General features: G+C 43.1%; 1 long non-coding RNA gene across 1 annotated transcript; it reads right to left on the reverse strand.

Moving 5' to 3' along the window:
• Window positions 1–395: 395 nt before the first annotated feature.
• On the reverse strand, window positions 396–5,849 carry LOC125756698 (uncharacterized). The gene is made up of 3 exons (XR_007414693.1): window positions 5,641–5,849; window positions 2,453–2,633; window positions 396–505 (listed from the first exon to the last, which is right to left on the reverse strand). It is a non-coding gene; the product is annotated as an uncharacterized LOC125756698 (long non-coding RNA).
• Between the last annotated feature and the right edge of the window lie 1,567 nt (window positions 5,850–7,416).

Below are 7,416 nucleotides of genomic sequence, written 5' to 3' on the forward strand. Positions count from 1 at the left end.
GAAGAATTATGGCGTAGTGGGCACTTCGCAACTGTACTTGCAAAGTAGGCATTCTAGCATAGTTTGAAACGGCCAATGTTACCCGCACAGACAATCCTTTCCTTGCGGCACGGTTGAAGGCAATGCGCACGGGCCTCGATTACGCTATCGCGTTCTCTTGAAGGCATAACTCAAGCATCCTCCAAGTTTTTTAGAATGCTTATTCTGGTTATGGCTTTAAATTGTAAGTTCTTAATTGGTCTTGGGCACCTTGGTTCAGTAAGTATGCTCGGTCAATATGTTTAGAGCCTGGACATGCACTTTGAATGATGTCTTCAAATAAAAATAAAAAAAGCAAATTTTCTACATTGTAATCTTTATTGGCATTTCAGGAGCAACACAGTAGGATGACCAAAGGATGTACCACTTCACGACGGAAATTGTATGTTCAAGAATTGTTTCAAAATGTACAGCAAGGAAGATACTGGGATTCTTGTCGCACCATCAGCTGTTCAATATCTGCAAGCTGGAAAGGTGAACAGACACTTTCATGTAAAAATGACCATGCACGCGCTCTGGTGCAAGCTTGTTCAGCTGTGGTAGATAGAACAGTACACAACCTTACTCTTCATGTGCCAGCCACAGAAATGAGGACCATCATCAGATCCACCAGTGAAAGCAATTTTTCTAGCAGCCTGCATATCAACAGTCTCCTCATTTTACTCGATCATCATTGCTCATTCCTCTACTGTTTATGTGTGCGTTTACATGTTAGTCAATCATCACTGTCTAAACAGATCGTAATACTATGGTGACTTAGCACTTAAAAAAAGAAAGAGTTCGGAGGAGAACAAGCTAGAGAAAGAGAAGCACTCTCATTGCTTGTTCCCCTCCCGATTCCTTTTTTTTTATTCTAAATCACGATTGTATTGTGGTTTGTTTAAGCAGTACAAAATGACTAGCCCACCAACAAGTGTCACTCAATTATGTCATGCCCCTTGGTAGCTTGGAAGATAAGGTGTCATGCTGCTAAGCTTGAGGTTGCAACAACACCCGTGCACTTCGATTTAGGTGCACGTTGACGAACCATGTGGTCCATGTGATGCCATATTGTCAAAATTAATTTGGAGTTCCCAAATACGATGCACATGATGATCATCAGTTTTGGCGATTACACTTGAACCCCTTTGTAAAAGACACCACCGTGCCCAACATCAAAATAGGGGTTGATCAGAAAATGAGAACATTGTACCCTGCTTATAAGAGACACCTTATATGAGAAATAACTATTCCCAGGTGTGTGTTTCTTATAAAGGGGTTCAGCTGTATAAGGAATGCCCATCTATTCAAGTGTGTGATCACATGAAAGCAAGAACCCTCATGCTGCACATGGCATGGATCATATGTGGCATTTTCTTTCTAAAAAAGGCAAGTCCACAGCAGAACTGAGAAAAATGCAGTTGTTTGCTACTGATTGTATGGTCGAGCCTACTCTTAACAATTTCCAGTCAGTGCATTAATGTCACCAAGTACTCCAAAGCTACATTGCAATTAATATCTAAATAGCCGGTATCCAGGAGTAGAATTTGGATTTGGCTGTTATACATGCGTCAGCAGTAATTACATATGTCACACCAGGAGCATGACACTGCGCCTTCGGAAGTGCGTGGAATTTCTTTCTGAAGCTTCTTGTCGTGATTGCGAACATGTGAGCACATTAAAATCTTTTTTTAAGCAAGTTGGGAAGTTGCTTTCCATGGAATGTTGTTTAAATGGTTTTTTGTGTGGTACTGTTTCGATCGCTTCTAGAAATAAATCAATACCCAATTGCTTAATTTTGCTGTCTTGCATTTCAAATGTACCATCTTGGAGTGAAAGCACGATACCAAACCAACTAGGTCACACTAAAGCCCTTCCATCGCGTTTGCTGCCGTTTTTTTAAATAGCACTATCCATTGTTTCGTTGCCGCCGCCCATTTCTGGTTTCGGAGCTCCCGGAAGGAAGTTCTTGAGCCACTTCTTTCTTTTTTCCTTCCATCTTGTTTCTGCACGCGAATGTGCACACGCGAGAAAGCAAATACAATTTCCTTCTCAGTTTCGCAAGTGTTGTTTTGTGGTTCGTCTCAGAACTGCGTGCCGCCTAGTGAGTTTTTGCTCGGTGTTTCTGCGTTGCGAGGGCATGGGCGGGCATGGGGTGGGTGCACCAACCAGAAAAGCAGCAGAAACATAATGGCAGCACTTCGGCTTCCGCTGGGTGGGGTACCGATGTAAAGGGAGAGGGGGAGGATGAGTTGGCACTACATAACCTAGCCGGCGGAAAGCGCATGGAGGGGCTTTAGGTCACACCTGTAGATGCGAAACGATTGATAATTGTGACTGGATGTAATAATTACCTTCTTATTAACTCCAATAAAACTAAAGCAACATTTTTCAGAGCAAAAAATCAAGCTATTTCTGTCAGAGCCACACTTACCTTAGGAGGGAATGCCATAGAAATTACTAACACAGAATGCTTGGAGTCTACTTTAATGAATTCATGCTATGGGATAGTCACAAAGAACATCTTCAAAGTAAGCTTGCACGTGTAGTTGGCGTTTTGAAAAAATTCCAGCATCTATTGCCAGAAAAAGGCAAAGCTTACGTTGTACCGAGCCCTGTTTGAATCACAGTTAAAATACTGCATATTGGTATGGGGAAGTTCAACAAAAACAAATATTAGTAAACTAATTTCAATGCAGAAAAATGCGCTTAGAGCGATTGCTGACGTGCCTTACAGAATGCACTCTGAACCACTGTTTACCACCTATCATATCATGCACTTAAAGGGGTACTGACACGAATATTTTCAGTTGTCGTTTTTTTGGCGTCAAATGAAGGGTCAAGCCCTCAAGAGCCTAGAAAAGGTGGTGCTAAGCGCGAGTGCGCCCTGAAAAAGTAATTACAGTATGTTTTTAAAAGCTAGTTTCAGTTCGTACTGTACCCTGACGTCACAACACAGTATGAGCTTCTTGTCACATGCTTGCACAATATATAGTGACGTTTCCACGGTCGCTCCGCACCATGGCTCCATTGGTGACGCACAAGTGGCCATCTTGGAAGTTTTGGTACCTAACGTCATCACAACTAGCCAGACTGCTGCGTGAAGTCACCGGAATTTGTACTGTAGCCTGATGTCAAGCTAATGTCGATGTCAGTAGGTGCGCCATGGAAAAATTAATTTTAATATCAAATTAAAATACCTTATCGGCATTTGCTGAGCTTCACACTTGCTCAGAGCCATCTATGCATACAGGAGATTTGTATAGCAGAGTAAATTCGCCTTCGAGAAAAGGTGTCAGTACCCCTTTAACCAACATGTACTATTGCGCGGCCGAGTGCTCTGCAAGCTTGTACAGCGGCGCCGATCACAGCGTACTTTCGAGTTATCGGGAGAGAGTTTGGCTGCTCGTGCGAGCACGCATCGCCCCCACCCTTGTTGCTTTCACCCTCGAAGTTATCATTTTCGAAGCTGATATCACCTCAGGGCAAAACAAGGGCGAGGATGAAAGCAAGTGGAGGGGATGCGCGCTCGCCGGGACAGCCAAACTCTCTCCTGATAACTCGAACATATGCCATAATCGGCGCCACTGTACAACCTTGCAGAGCATTGGCCATGTGCTCGCGTGATGTAGCTCATACTGAGTGCAATAGTACCATCATCGTCTTTTACAGCTCTACAAATCACAGATTGAACACGGCATATTGTTCTTATGTGAAGTCGCTACCTCCACACCAACATTCTTTACTACCTTACAAGGCACCACGAGTACTGGTCTGTGCCTCACCCATGTACTAACTACGGCTTTCAAGCCCTGCCTTTGCTTAACAAGTTTGTATTTTCTCACACCTCGATACGCGAACATTCCTTTAACTCTCTTCGAAACTTATTCCGTTAATGTGTGCATTTACCCACCACCTTAATTATATTTTGTGTACGCAACTTTATTTGATATATCTGGAGATATAATGTATTTGTAGTATTACGCATTTTATTGTGCACCGTGTTTTTTCTGCTATAACATTAGCCTGTGCTATTTCTGTTTTCGTGCATACCGCAGTACCGATGTTTACGGGGGAAAGCGAACGTCAAGCCGCGACTGTGCGGCTTTTTTCCCTCCTCCTCAGTCATGTATTTTTTTGTATGCATGTCTGAAATAAAGACTCAGACTGTGATTATGAGGGCTCCGGAGATGTTGATCATCTGGTTCTTTAACGCGTCCTGCCACGGCAGCCTAGTGGTTATGGTGTTCGACTGCGGACCTGAGGGTCGCAGGATGGAATCCTGGTTGCGGCGGCCACATTTCATGAAGGCGAAATGCTAGAGGCCTGTGTACTTAGATTAGGTGCACGTTAAAGAACATCAGGTGGTCAAAATTTCTGGATCTCTTAATTACGACGTCCCTTATAATCATATTGTGGTTTTGGGACGTAAAACCCCAACAATTATTATAGTGTTGTTTAATGTGCACCTAAATCTAAGTACACAGGTCTCTCACATTTTTATTCATCAAAATGTGGCCGTCACGGCCAATTCGACCCTGCAACCTCTGAGTCCGCTGTTGAGCACCATGACCACTAGACTATCATGATAGGTTGTATACATAACTGCACATTTGTGCATATGTTGATCAATGTATATACCATGGTAATCACCCAGTACCTTCAGTGCCAGGCCAATAAACCAGGCTAACATCTCCAAGACCATAGAAAATCCCTATTTTCTATATAACTTATAAAAGAAATAATAGAACAGATAGACGGTTCTGCACAAATGCATTTTTGCCTGGTCCTTGTGATTACAGGTTGTCTAAAGGCTCTAAATATTCGCTTGGCGGACAATTTCATTCAACAATCTGATTGGTTTCCATTGTGGTGTCACTGTGAATAAATGAGTAAAGGCCACCCTATTTCGCGGGTTTTTAGTTGTGCACGCGTACGTGCTAATTTATGCACCGGTAAAAATAAAGCAAATTAAATGTACGTCTGTGTTTTTCAAACCACCGCGTTCATGTCCGCTCGAGATCGCCGGCTACAGCTGCTGTCCGCATGGTCGTAACTGCGCACTTGTGCTGAGCAAACAAAAGTTGGTCTCTGTCATGGGTGCACCGAGAAGAATACAGCAATGGTTGACGCCAGTACAGTAGCGACAGCAGCCGGTGGGACGCCGAGAGGTCTCTGCAGTGGCACGATTCTCAATGGCTTCTTGCGGTGCAGAACACATGTCAACGCCATTTTAGGCAGTTTATGCTATCACGGGCCCATCTGATGGCGGGTCATTAAGCCAGAAGCTGTGCTCTTCTTGCACGAACCAAGCAATATGCTATGCGCTGTGCAACTGACGATGAGGACGAACGAATGCGATCAGAATCCAGCGAAAAGTGAACATAGAGACAACGAACGACAGGAAGCTGCGCTAGTTCGTATGAATCGATCGCGAAATGAGGAAATTCGTCGAACGAGAACAGTAAAGACGACGCGTCGTCTGGTTCTCTCAGGTCCGTGTTTGCGCAGCTCACGTGCCATTCCACATGCGAGGACAGCGGTAGCCGTGAAAGCAAAACATATTCGCCTTTCTACGCGGGCCGCGTAAGACCGTGCAGGATGCTGTGGCGTTTTGCTTACCTTTGATGACCAGTAGGCAAATTGTCGTAGACCAAATATCGATGCTTGACTTTCCGGATGATGCTAAATATCATCACCACCCATATATATCCATATATTTTTCACAATGTCATGAACAACAGCGTCAAGCTTGGAAGTTGAAAGCATGCGGAGTTCAAAAATGTAAACAGGAAGCCGCCATGCACTTGCCGCAGGAAGCAGGTGGCGCTACGCACAGGAAACCGAAACCGAAATCGGGATTTTTGAACGCTTTTGATCGGTTCGTTAGCGGAGGCCAACCATAAATTCCTAAAAAAGAGGACTTTTTCTCCATGGGGACAAAATTTACTGTGTAAAATGCTCCTTGGCCATTTGGCTGAAATCAAGGCGTGGAACAGAGAGAACTTGGTCTAACTTTTTCACCCTTGCTCAGGCCTCGAAATATTTTGATCTGCAGAAACCGGCCGTTGAAAAAGAGGGAAAATGTCGTTGAAATGCGACGTCATGCTCAATGGCAGTTGGCATTTCGGCGCGAAGTTCAAAATTCGATCTCGAACCTCTTTTTTTTTTTCATTAATCCACTTGTCCGCAAAGCAAAGAAAAAAAATACGACTCACTAAAAAATCCGTTTACGCGCTTGTGAAAGATTATGACAATAAAAACATACGAGCTACCACGCTACAAAAATAGGCATAACTTACTGTAAACCACAAATATTGGCCCTCAATGTCACGACCGTACCCAGGATTTTTTTTTTTTTTGGGGGGGGGGGGTGTTTGTGTGTAGAACGGCTAACTTTACAATGGTGGTACCCCTCAACACCCCCTTAGTTACAGCCCTGCTCAATGTATTATGGAGAACACAAACACAATGCTGGTGTTAAGTGATCAACTGGTTACTTTAATTAAATTAAATTAGATTTTAAATTAGTAGTTGCACCGCGAAAGCAAAATTATATCACAGAGACATAATGTTTCACTTATGAAGAGTGCTTTATTTTTTACAATAAACATAGTTTACACAATTTAACTAAAATTGTTCGAAGGAACAACGCCCAGCCTTCAAGGACGCTTACACAAGAGAACGTAATTGCACACAACCTGGGCGGCTTCGTATATGCACGTCTATGTGCTTCGCTGAGCATTGTTCTATGTTCCCAGCGTGCGTGTTCATGCAATTCCTTCTTGTGTACGCATCCTTCAAGGCTGGATGTCGACGTTATTTTCAACATGAAAGTCCCAGCATCAACCTCTCAATAAAATAATCGTTCCGTTTACCGTGAGACATAATAATGTAAATGCACTCATACATAAGAGAATATCATTTGACACCTGAAGAACTAAAGAAAGCATGACAAGATCGTTAGTGCTTGTATGATTATACAGTGACAAAGTAACATTACTGAAATCATGTCCCTCCAAGAAAGACCAGCACATACATCATAAAAACGGTAATCTTTTATGAAAAAAAAAATGCAGCTTGCACAAAGTCGCGCAAGGCTGGGTTACAGCAGAGCTGGTGGGCACCTGCTGGTCCTGGCTTGGCTAGGCTTTTACCCTTTCACCTGTCTCTTTCCCACCCCTTGCCATACTATTGTACATCACTATGCTTGCTCTCCTTTTCCTTTTTGTCTGTTTATTTTTATGTATTTCTTTCTTTCTCTAGTTCTCACATCCTCTTTCTATCTCCTTCTCACTCTATATTATTCTTTTTTTCTTTGATTCTCTTTCACGTTTCTTCCCTTTGTTTCCATTTGTCTTTCTTTCTATGCTATGCTTTCTACCCTCCTCCTTTCCA

Source organism: Rhipicephalus sanguineus, unplaced genomic scaffold (genome assembly GCF_013339695.2).
Source record: "Rhipicephalus sanguineus isolate Rsan-2018 unplaced genomic scaffold, BIME_Rsan_1.4 Seq489, whole genome shotgun sequence".
Classification (NCBI taxonomy): Eukaryota; Metazoa; Arthropoda; class Arachnida; order Ixodida; family Ixodidae; genus Rhipicephalus; species Rhipicephalus sanguineus.